The sequence below is a fragment of the Pempheris klunzingeri genome, chromosome 20 (genome assembly GCF_042242105.1).
Source record: "Pempheris klunzingeri isolate RE-2024b chromosome 20, fPemKlu1.hap1, whole genome shotgun sequence".
Lineage (NCBI taxonomy): Eukaryota > Metazoa > Chordata > Actinopteri > Acropomatiformes > Pempheridae > Pempheris > Pempheris klunzingeri.
In genome coordinates, this window is record NC_092031.1 from 10,942,099 (window position 1) to 10,955,604 (window position 13,506).

Sequence of the window (13,506 nt, forward strand, 5' to 3'; positions counted from 1 at the left end):
AAGTGAAAAGTGGGCTTCCATACAGCAGAGCTGGACATTAGAAAAAATGCAGGTTTAAGGCACTGCTGCATTGGCTTCACTTTTCAGACACGGAAACCATGTCCACTTCTTTTATACAATGTCTGGTCTAGCACCTTGCAGTTTTTTTTCTTGTGATATATGTGTGATTCTGAAGCTCTTGCCTACCTTCCTAAGCAAAGTTTGGCCATCAATCAGAAGGAACCAATCAAGAGGGGAAGCTTTAAATCTTGAGCCGGTTCAGCATCAGGGAGCCTGAATCTCTGAGTACAGCTCGTCTCTAGTCTCTTTGAGTCTTCTTTTGGTTAGAACTATTTGATGATTTTAAGAGCACTGGCTTGTTGTTACAGTCCGCCTCGTTCTATTAGTTTTTGTCCAACTTTGCTATGAAATACCTTCATTTTACCAAGAACACCTAGTTTTATGTTGCTTCCCTTTCCCCTCATGAGCCGGGTCGTAATACAAGCTAATAGGCTCTCATCAGGTATTTTACCAACAAAAGATATTTTTCAATGGCTTTCAAAAATAACAAAAATTCTACCAATAATTCAGCAGAATACTTTCTATAATTTGCAGTTGACGAACTGTTGCCTTCACAGTCTCACCCAGTGTAGTTAAACAGAATTTATGCAAGGCATAAAAGAAGTCCTTCAACATTCATATGTTTGTATACTGCTTTATATAAACTATTTTACAGCACATTAACTATGAGCAAAGGAGAGGTTGTCAGTCAGCGACAGAACTAGCTGCAGCGGCGGTGGGTGGAGATTTGAGGTTTAAGCATCCAATGGAGTTACTACATCTAGTCACAAGCTCTTTTTAACATTTTTCATGGTTAAAATTAGTAAAATACAGACAGATGTAAGGGGTGACTAGTAACAAAAAAAATGACAATGACTAAATATGGAGATATGAGGTTTCCACCCGACAACTACGATATTCAATCAACATTTCATATCTTTTGCGGCTCATCTCATTTCCAGGTTGTGAACATTTATTAGACTGCCACCCAAAACTGTTATGTTTCAGCTGATTAGAGATCTTTAATTATTTACAACTTTGGTTACTTGTAAATTTGTTGAGAGCTGAACCTCATTAGACTCAATGTGATATCCTGTCCATATGTCTTTAAAGGATTTACCACTGTAAATTTGAAATGTCCACTTTAAATGAAATGAATGATGATTTGCATACTTAAGTAATACTCTCACAGCACACAGCAGAAAAACAAAAAAAGTTTTGAAGAAAGACCTTGAATTGATGATTTGTGTCTGAGTGTTTTAGTGCATTTTTGTTGTTCGTTTCACATTTTTTGGCATTTGTGAACGCTTCTGTCATCACTCAAGAAATAGGATTAATTATAAACGAATAGACAGTTTTTGGTCAGTCTGCCAAAGAACAGTGTCTAGACACAGAGAAAACACAATCAGTCTCTCAAAAACTTCATCAAATCAAGAGTCCAGTATGTTGCCAATGATACTGACAAGCCAGCTAAACCTTAAGTCAATTTCAAACATGCCAGATATCTAAAAATATTATATTTTTTAAAGACCCCTGCAAAACAAAACGGTGCCACAGTATTTATCTTCTCAAGTCCTAGAAATTGGTTGTCTCAAATAAAAATTCAATGATCACACGGTTATAAACTGGAAGTTGACATTATGCTCCCACAGAACAAAACAGCACTATGAGTTGGGTATTTATTTCTGTGATGTCTGGTGATATATTAAAAAAAATGTAACAACAAAAGCATTAAAACTGGGTTGTAACCTGTTGGTAATTAACATTCAAATGAAAGAAATCAAGCAGGCAGAACCTGACAACCCAGTTCATCACCCAGACTCCATTTTACAATATGTCATGCAGGGGGCCAAAGTGACAAAATAGTCCCTTGCCAACCGACATCATCTCAAGTTTCCAAACAACAGTTTAAATTGATTATGAAGCAGCAGGACTTTAAATAGCTTCAATGAGGAGTTTGTTATAGATGATAATAACTTAAATGCCAATAAAGAGTATTAAATCAAATTGAAATGAATTGAATTGAACCAAGAAATAAGCACTGAGTCAGTGTTTTACACATCCTGACAGCACTTGGCCGCGTCATAAAACTAACGAATTCCAAATTAATCTGCAAACAAAACAACTGCCAATAACATCACGGAGCCAGGTAATATCTAGTATGTGTGTGTGTGCGTGTGTTTGTAGGTAGATACTTTCCTATATTTGCTTCCAGTAGCTTGTATTGTTTCTGTGTGTTCTCATTTCCCGCAGTAGCAGGTGCACAAGAGCCTTTGGGTGTATACAAGAGCGCACTTCCAATCAGCCTGTATTAAGTGTGTGTGCGTATGTGTGTGTGTGCGTGTGCACGTGCATGCGTGTGTGTGCATAGCAGCCTAATTATCGGTGTGTTTGTAATGAAAGAGCTGAATTATATACTCATACCTGATACTTGACAGACAAGACACACACAGACGCATATGCACAACAGATTACCTGGCAAAAGGATGCCTTTGATGGAGCTTTAGTTTGCTTTAAGCCTCATCTAGAATCTGTTGTTTGTACAATGAGAAATGTGAAGAGGGGATCTGAATAACAAACTCCAAATAGCTTCTGGACTGTGTAACCAGGATTGGCACCGAGACGTGTTTGGCTAAAATCAATCCAATTTAGGGTTTTTAACAAAATCTTGGGTAAACAAACAACAGAGCACCTGTAGAATGAATTATGTAGATCAAAATTGTTAAAATCAGCTTAAGATACTGTGTTTAGTGGAAGTGTATTGTTATCTCACATTCATACATTCAGGCTCCGGGTTTCGTATTCTGATTACTCTCTCCACCACCTAATATTAATCAATACTTGCTTTTGCAGGTTCTCTGCTGTCTCTTTATGCATTAAGACCTACAGTTATAAGCATTTCATGCATCAGGCTGGATTTGCATTTTTAAGTGTAGAATGTGGTCCTGCATGCAGCGATCTGAACAACAGAGTTGCAGAGAATAGAGGATGTGTGTGTTGCTGCGAGGCTTTTAAGGTGAAGCACCTGCAGAAATGTGTCTTCTTAAGAACGACAGCCTCAGAGTTTTGACCCTCGAGCAGCCATAGTGATTAGGATGGCAGTAAAGGAGGAAGTCTGGTGACGATGTTATGGAGCGATAACGTCCATGTAGGGAGGAGATTGGGGAGGATGATGGGTCAACAGAATATTGGTGTTTTATGTGGAAGGTCGCTGTTAATTCACAGTTTCAAACCATCAGTCGTCAGTTCCTTTTTTAAGGCATGACCACAATTCTTACCTCACCTTTACCATGTATTTATTATTGTAATCATGACAATAAAGCTCCAATAACCTAAACAAAGTATGTATTGTAACCCAAACATGATCTTTTCCTAAACCTAACCAACTTGTTTTTGTGTCTAAACCCAACGAATCCTTAACCACAGAGTTGTCACATCATTATGAGATCAGAAGGTGGCAGGTGACAAACAATGTACAATATTTTGCTGCTAAATTCTGAGGACTTCCTGGCCTGAGCAAAGCTGCCAAGGGATATTTGTTGCTGTATAAACTGATTTAAACAGAAAGGCTCCTAAATGTTTAAATCCAGATTTGCGATGTATACAGTCTGAATGACAGCAGCTCTTGAATCCTGCAAACGTACGTGCTGTTCTTGTGGTAACTGGTGGTTTGTTGATAACAAATTTTGAATCCAAATATAGAAGTCAGTTGTCACTTCAAGTAAAGGGACAACGACAGCATGCTTAGACTTGTCACTTAAAGCTTAATGTTTTCATATACAAACCCACCGTTATATCCATCTGTATTGTGTCCGTTTGATGAAACACATTTACTGTGCTGCGGATGCATGTTTTCAGACCTGCATATTGTTAGTTTCCACAACAGCCCAGCCACTCCTCTTACTCCCCTCAGGTCAGCCAACCAATTAACAGATGATTAATACCCTCCGGAAGGTTTTGCAGCACTTACACAAGAAACCATGCGGCATTTCGTGGTAACAGAGTTCTTGCCTAAATTCATGGCCCTTCACACCAGTGGTCCACCCACGCAGTTGTTTTCACCTCTTTTGTATGATTAGACCACGACTGCGCAGGCTTAAACCTGAGTTGACATCTAATCAACCTGTATAATTAAAAAGCATCTTTAATATAAATTATTTCATAGTAGAATCCATTTGACCCCTATTTATGTTCATTATGGCTTTGCAGGGTTCAGGTTCACCACACACAAGGCTTTACTTACTTTCCTCTAATATACAAACTGACTTGTATAAATGTTTTTCCCTCCCTTTGTCTCCTTTTCATCTCACTGTTCCTCTCTGCCCTCCGAAGCTCCCAATCTGTTTTGCAGACATAAGCGAGTGTTTGCTGATATAAATAACACTCTCTGTGTTCGCCAAGATTGCTTTACATTGACTAAGGAACTTGGTTGGAGTTCAAAAGTGTGTACATCTGGTGATAATTACTGAACTAAACTGGGGATTTTATTCAGATCAAATCCTATTTTGTACTGATTTAGCTTGCTGAACACACAGCTCTTTGAAAAATTAAAGTCTTAACTATTAGTTACATTTTTGTTGCCATTTCTGCTCTATGATTTTTATATCAATTCTTTGTATTACAATAATACTGAAATGTCAACGTAGTGGTTCTTTTTCCCAAAAGAAAGAGCAAACACAGAAGGTTTGAAGGTAATTCTCCTCATGAGTGCGGGTTGGTGATAAACAGCAGATTGCTGCAGGCCTGTTCAATTCATTGAGCCTGAAAAACCAAACAACAACAATCTAAATCTGCTCCCTGGGTCCTTGGTTTGGAAGAGCAGAAGAAACACAGGCAAGAAAGCAAACAGGACATAAGGAAGGAAAAACAGACGGATGGATGGACGTTGTTGCAATAAAACTTGGCGATGAAGTGAAGATTATTGCAAGACTGTTCAATCCACTGATCCTGAAAACCAGAAAAAACAACAATCTCTTTTTATTCCCCCAGCCAGGCCAGTAGTCCTTTATCTTTCTCTCTTTCTTTTTTTTACTGGGTTATCTATACCTTCCTCTCAAAATCTATTTTTCTTGATCCATCTGTCTTTACCACTTCACTCTTTCACTCTTTACCTTTTTTTTTTCCCTCACCTCTTTCCTTCCAAGAATCTTTTTTGTTCCCCTCTCCCTCTCTCTCTCTCGTTCTTGTCCGTTGGGAAATCAAAGAACTTGAATAACTTTCATATCACCACGGGAACAAAAACTCATATGGTCGTCATGGGAACACACTCATCCTGACACCACGGGAACCGCTTCATTCAGGGGAAATGGGACGATTTCATGTTCTTGACCCATTTGATTGGCTTACCAAAGAGGAAATGTCGCTGTAAGCAAACTTTTTGAGAGAGAAGATGGAGATACAGAAAAAGAGCGAGAGAAAGTTACAGTTACAGTCAGATAAAAAAAAAAAAGTGCTCACGTAAAACCAACAAACCTGTGAATTAACAGGCAGAGAATATAGCAATGAATGATTAAACTGAAAGTCAAAACGAAAAACAACCAGAAGGTTTCTATAAGTTTCACTTACAGTCGGATTTTGGATTTAATAAGTTAAAAATCAAGTTCAGATATTTCTGGCATATCATATGTGCACCATATGTGCAGTTTCTCTATGATAGGGATGGACAATTGATCGAATTTTATTTTACAATTGTGGCCAATGAAAACAAGATAATCAAGATAAAATGATTATGCTGCCAATTTCCGGTTCCCAATGATGCTGTTGTTTTGTTTTGTGTTATAAAACTGGTGCTTTCCGCCGTCCATTTGTGCCCATATTGTGCACATATTATTTAAATGTATACGCATATACTTTACATGACTTCATATTTATTTAAATTATTTTTACACATTTGTGTTTCAGTTGAATGATATCTAAAGTTTAAAAAAAAAGTACATCATGCAGCATTTAAAAAAACAAATACTGCATGATGTTTCACTGTGTGTGAATGAGTAATCATGTTTAATAATCATGATCTCAATATTGACTAGGATAATTAGGATTATGATTTTTGCCTTAATGGAGCAGCCCTACTCAACATGGGGATAAATGGACAAAAGGGGTGATTATAATGACCAACAGCTTTCTTAAAGTACTCATGTAAGGCATGTAAGTGTTGTGTAAAGATAGACCTACAGTAGTGAAATCTGAACCAAACATATGGTTCTATTTGTGTCCGGTAAATTGGTGTATAAAATGATCATTCTTCTTGCTTGATAACTGGTGGTGAAACTGCTCAGCAGAAAGATGTTACTTTGATGTCACATGACTTTCCAGCAAATTATCTACTACTATTTTTCATGGGCGCTAATGTTTTCCTCTCTCTTTTAGACCTGAATCTTATCAAATGATGACATGTTTGGTCAAGAACAGGATTTTATACAGTTAAGATGTCTTTCACATAAAGAAAGTGATATTCATACATTTGATCCCATGGTAGCTGTAGCGTTAAACGTCTGCTAGAATGTTGCTGTGACGCATCAGCTCTTTGACTGTGTCTTTGTAAACATGACGCTTCTCAATATACATCCATCAAATCGTCCTATGATGCATTAATGTGTCTCTCTTCCTCTTCTTTTCTCTCCATCTCATTATGTGTTGAATCAGCTTAAGACAGACACACACACACACACATGCCCACATCCAAGACTTGCTCTGTGCTTGAATACGTGTGTAATTATCAGTGTGATAATTAGAGCTGCGCTTAAATGGGAATTGAAAAGTCTGGAGTCGGTGAGAGCTGCTGACCTTGCCATGAACCCTATACACACAAGCACACACATACGCGCACTTAAATTGCCCGGGGCGACACATGCACACTCCTATGTACCAGAAACACACAATCATGTCCACACACACATACACATAATTACTTTGATTAATAGAGATAATTTCTGCGTCAGTGGCTCCAGCATTATGTGTCACAGCTATGTGTGTGGGTGTGTGTGTGTGTGTGTGTGTATGAGGATGTGCATGTTTTATGTGTATGTTATACCCAGAAACTCAGGCAAGAGAGAAAACACAGAGGTGCGAGCAGAAGGAGAATAAACAATTTACTCACGACTTCTGCTATGATCTCATGATCAAAACAACAGATGCAATGGTGGAAACAATTATTTAGATAAAGTGCAAAAGTGCAAAACTTAAATGTGTGTGTGTGTAACATTATTCTAAGAGAGAGCTCTTGTCATCTTTTTGCTGTGAAAGTACTACTTTAACTCTGCCGAGTGCAGTAAAGTAGAGCATCGTTCTTGTCTCTAGTCTAGAGACAAAAGCATTCCCTGTAAATTGTTGTCAGTATGTTGCAGCACATCTAAATGTGAGATGAGATGTGTGCTTGGTTATGGAAAAAGTGAGAGAAAACTATGGACTTTAAACTTTTCTCTAAGAAAAGAATGGCCACTTCATCCGTTTTGGGTTGCAGCTCTAATTTTATATCTAATAAAGAATGATATGTGTGTCCGTATTACTTGTTAATTTCTTTGGGATTTGCCAAATTTCAGCTAACACATGTTTGTGTAGTGCGAGTGTGTCTGTGTTGTTGATAAGGTGAGTCCTCTCTCTGACAGTGACTACCGTGGTCCCACAGAGACACACATGCACAGGTGACCAATTATTTAGCAGATGGCATTGAGAGGCCACAAACAAAAACACAGCATAACCCCAGCCTCCCAAACATACACACACTTCCAAAACCCAAATCTGCCTCTTGTCCTTGGCTGCCCTGTGAGATGAATTTAATATTTGGTGCGCACACACACATAGTCACACACACACACAAACAAACAAATACTCCTTAGCAGCTTTTCACATATTTACACTGTTAGCTACACGCACATACACCCACACTAAAGCCCGACCGGTTCTGGATACTTGAGGCCGATACTGACATCGATATTTGGGTAATGATAATGACCCATCTAATAATGATAATGATAACCCAATATTATTTCTTTTGACATGGACACATAAACAACACTTTTGACACAGAACCTTTTTGTTTTTTGAAGAATTATGACCAAGATATGTACTGAGTGCAACCTTTAACAGGGTGACAATAAACGTGTCGGAGCCCTCTGGTGGTCTAACAATGTAATGATGACACTGTTTCCAAATGATCTCAAACTTAGTTTAAGGTATTTTTCTACTTATTGGCTGACAAATATGCTGATATAGATATATCCGCGATAAGATAATATCGGCCAGGATATTAGCCCCAACCATCACATGTGCTGTTATTTGTGTGGAAGTTACCATTTAAAGATTATCAATATGCATCATTATTTTAGACTTGTGCATAATAATGCAAAAGACTGCATTTTTGAAATGCTTGTATTTTTTAAAACGCAATCAGAAGTCGAAATTGGTGACTTTCTCTCCAGACTTGTTAAACGAGTCTGTCAGAAGGATTACCTGCTGATAAATCTTGAAATAGCTTCAAGCAGATGCTGACATTCTCTACCAGGTGTCTCACAACCTAGCTTAAAGTGGAACATGTAAAAAATGAAATAAAATAATATAGTTTTACAATTAAGTGTTTGCATTACTGGAGGTGAATTATTTGGGTAGTTCACTGCACTGCCTCTCGCCTGGAGCAAGAACAGCTTTTGGCAGCAAACCAGGGACTGCAGAGAAGCTTGTGACTATTTGTTGCCATTTGTTTTTGCTGTTTGCTATTTGCATTTCTGTGCTTGGTATTTGTATTCCTGTGTATCTTTCTGTATGAGAGTGTACGTGTGTTAATCCTAATGTGTCTCCTCTGGCTGTACATGTTTGCCTATTTAATTGTACAGCTTCTTGCAGTGAATACACACAATATCACAACATCACCTCCCTCCACACAACCTACAAATACTCGTAAAACAAAACTGCAGGGAAACCGTATGTGCACACGCACGTACACACATATGAGTCGACACAGAGCTGAGTCAGCGTGAACATGCTGCCATTATTTGTTTGAAAAAATGCAAAACACAGAAACACAAATATCATTTGTCTGGTTTGTCAAAAACACAGCAGGAGCAGCCTGCAGTGTTTTATATAAGTTTGTTAGCAGATCACATTATGAAACTTTTAAACCCACAACAGAGCGATTTGTTGTGCATGATGATCAAGAAAAAAATAAATGACAGTGGTTGTCAGTCATTGCAGCTGTCTGCGTATAATCTATCCATTAGAGCTATATTTTATGACTGGTCCTACTACTTAACTTTTTTTTGTAGTTTTGTGTATGCATGCATGTACATGTTTACTGTAAATGCAATGTGATATTTTCTACATCGCTGTGGGCGAGTTTCTTGTTCCAGGAGGGGTAAGAGGTCATGTTTAACTGAAGTGGTGTTGTTCATAAATTACTGCATATCGATTATGAAACATTAACATACTTCCTGAGTTTTACTTCACAGCGAGACCAAATTCCAAATAAAGGTATAGAAACTATTTAATGCTGACTCTTTTACATTAGTAAAATACATAATTTCCCAAAGCGTACAACATTTTTGTTTTCCTACATTCGAGGCAGCCTTCGATTTGTTTTCATGATAATCACCTGGTGGAAACATGAAAATGACTTAAGTAATGCATCACAGTAAATTATTTATTTTCGTTTATTTTGTTAAATTCTCCAACAGTTGGTTGGAGTCTTCATGCTAAGCTAAGCTAACCTAAGGAGCGGCTGGCTGTAGCTTCATATTTTCCATAAAGGCATGAGAGTGTTGTGTTGGACTGATTAGTTATTTTTAGATCAGATTAGACACATTTTCATACAAACGAGCAGAGCTACAAAAATACTTCCTCTGGCTGGAGGTAGAAGGTCAAAATCAAGTACAGAAAAAAATCAAGTACAGAAAAAAATCAAGACATTCAAGAGACTCTGACGTGTTCATTTCTTTTTTTTCAAGGTAATAACCTCTTGGTATGAATAAAACACAGAGTGAGTGGCTAGTCGTCTATTCATCACCATGGCCGATTGCCAAGAGGCCCTTTTGGACTTCTATCTTATTGATTTTTAGCCATTTTGTGACCACAGTAACACTAAAGGAGATTGATGTGTAACACCAAATAGTAAGAGAGTGCTGTTCGTGGAGTGTAAATGGAGCTAAAGCTTTCACAGTTTCTCACAATGACAGATGGTAGAAGGAGTGAGAGGCTGAAATAAAAATAATTTGCTTCCAACATGTTTATTTATCCTCAATAAAGAGAAGGAGAAAAACGCAGGTTTTATGGGAAATGTTGTCTTATTTTTTAGGACCACATGCATCGTAATTATTTTTAATGGTGAGTTTTGACAGTGATGTACTGTCATTACTTAGAACAACGGTAAACCTTGAAATAGCTACACAGAGACGTACCATTGTTGCACAGAATATTACCAAATAGTCATGCAGGACATGGGGTTTTTTCTTGTTTTTTATGATGTCACTGACCTCATAATCGTCACACAGGGAAAAACAGCTTGGAAGCATAGGGGAACGTAATGTAATTTACCTGGAGAAGCATACTCCCATGTGGATTTCTGTTCTATTTTCTCTTTACTTTTGAACATACCCGTGCTGAAATGAAACAATTCGTCTTTTCTACCAGTTCCCTCATTTGTAAACAAACCTTTGACCCTAATGAACTTTTCCTCCTTTCTTGTTCATGGAGTATTTGTTATACTTTTATTCAGCTTTTATTCTATTGATCGGTGGCTTTGTATTAAGGTATGAAATGAATAATTTCTGCTTTTGCATCACAAGACTTTGTTTTGACAACTGCTTTTCAGGAGCGTGTTGGTATTTTTTTTACTTTTATTCCTCATATTTATGTTGTTGAGAAAGAGGGCAGGGGCAATTTCTGTGTGACTCACACACACACACATTTTAACACTCCTGCCTCAATTTATTTTCTTATTACAAATAAAAAATTAAGTACACTGGCCAATGATGCCAATGATTACAGAAGCAATCAATAATACTTATTTAGTGGAAGATCTATCTCAATCAAGTATCTGATTGGAAAAGGCCTGAAAAAGTTGTTGATGATAACACAGTTGCACAGCTGAAGTAAAAAAAAAAGTTTTTTTTCTAATATTTTGTGCATTAGATTGAATAGATGTGTGACCAGGGAGTGTGTATTTTTAACAGCAACATAACGGTGGCGTATGGAGTCGGACCAGAATCAAGAGTAATTATGCGCCAAGAGGGGTTCACAAGTGTATTTTGAGATTTATATATAAACGGTTCTCTCCAAAAGTAAAAGTATTTGCAATTTCCATCAAAAGCGTGTTTGGATGTTCATATATTTATATACAAACTGTTGAACCTGCAGTCACACACTGCTTGTCATGTGTGAAAATGAACTGTGTTTGTGTGTGGGTTTGTCTAGCCTCCCTGACTTGGCTCAATTCAAAAAAATGCTTTTATTTAAAAGGGAATTAAGTGTAGCCAATCACATGGCTCTTTCCGGTTCAGGCAGAAACAAGTGTAGATTCCAGGGTATCATTCAATGTGATCATGTAGCTTTACATCGATAGATATACACAGCGCACGATCCACAACATCGTACAAGAACTTCTCAGCTGTGAAATGTTTTTCCTCATTGCTTGGTTTTGGCCTTTCCTTAGTTAAAACATCCAAAAGCAGCACAAAAGTCTGACATTTTCTACTGTTTGAACAGGTCAGAAGACCTCAGCAAAGATGGCGGCAGCAGAGACACATCACGCAAGCTCAAATGCGGCTTCTACCCAGTATATCTACTCTATACATCTATGGCGTTACATTTAGCAGCAGGTCAACCTCAACATAGACTGTTAGCTGCTAGTATCCTGTCGTGTATTATCAAATATGTTTCAGTTATCAAATGGATGATCCTAGGTTGTCTATCAGCATTACATAGCTAACTTAACTCTAGTGTTAAATATCACTAGCATCCATTCATTACTCAATATTTAATGATGCCATTATGCCCTCAAATCTATGCTTTTTTTTGTATACACACACATTTGTACATGTATACATTGTATATTATAATCCTTCTGTGTGCATTCATTACTATTAAGTCTGATCTGACTCCATAGTGTTCAGTAATAGCAAAGTAATGCTAAAGATACAACAAGATCAACTTAATTTGAAGGTGTTAACAATATCCATCTATGTGTAATGTAAACAAAAGAATATTTCACCTTCCTAAGCTTTAGCGTGACTTATTGATGAACTATAAACCCTAACAGTCCCAGCAGCCTCCTGGTCTTCTGCCTAATGTTAAAGGTGATGCTTGCACATAAACTCATACACCCCCATACCAACAGCTCCTGACCTCATGGGCAAAATTAGCTGTTCTGCTTGGTTGTAACCCTTAGCTGCATGTTGTTTTTATGGCGCTTCAAGCTAGTGCAAGTCAAAGTTCCGTTGTTTTCTATTCTCTTTGGGGTAGAGGCTGCGAAATGTTTGCTTAATGCCTACGTGATTTATTGGTTATGATGATTTTGTGAAATTACATTCTAGCGGCGGAGCCTTGACTGCTATGAAGTCAGACAGATTAGTGACATGGTTGGACCTTGAGTAAATGTTTTTTTTTTTTTTTGGTTGGATTTCAGTCTTTGCTCATGATATGTGGTCTTTATGCTGCTGTTGTAAATCCACAATCAGTTTTACAAAAAAAAACAACACACTTTACAAGTGGATTACTAAGCTATCTTTTACACCTTAAGGATTTCCACTAAAACGCATTTTATGGGTTTTTCAGGCATATCTAAAAAAAAAAGTATAATCCATCATAAATATTAAAATTCAATTATTCACATTAAGATTTTCAGGATTTGCATTCAGCTCTGATCATTCAGAAAAGATTTAAATATAAGGAATATTACTGGTACAAGACATGATTTCACCTAATCATAATATATTATAGTAACATCCTGGTCTTGTGTAAGCTTAAGGCTATAGAGTCTACATTATTTCACTGATGTATTTTAAATGTATTTTATCAAGACATTCAAATGATGTACATACAATTAATACTGCCTACATATCTACTAATGCAACAGTCAGTTCATTCTCAATAACAGCAGAGCTAATGTCCCCCAGGCTAGAGCGCAGATATCGTCCATGTATCCCACACTGAGGGGCTCCCACATCCTTCGCTCTTTAATTAGATAGGAAGACAATAAAGAGGATTGAGCTCCATCCGACTTTCACCTCACTGCGTCTCAGTGCTTCCCAGACAAACCTTGCAACTGTTTTGATAGAAGTCAAATCTTTCCACGACCCCTGCCACGTGGAAAACAAAGTTCATGACACCGTGGCCACGAGAAAGCCAGCGTGGAAGGGTCATTTTTATTAAAAAAAAAAAACAAACAAAAACAAAACAAGAAAGCTGTTCATCTTAATTCCTCCACAGATACAAGGTTTTGACTCGACAGCAGCTACTCAGATCTTTTCCGTTCCATTT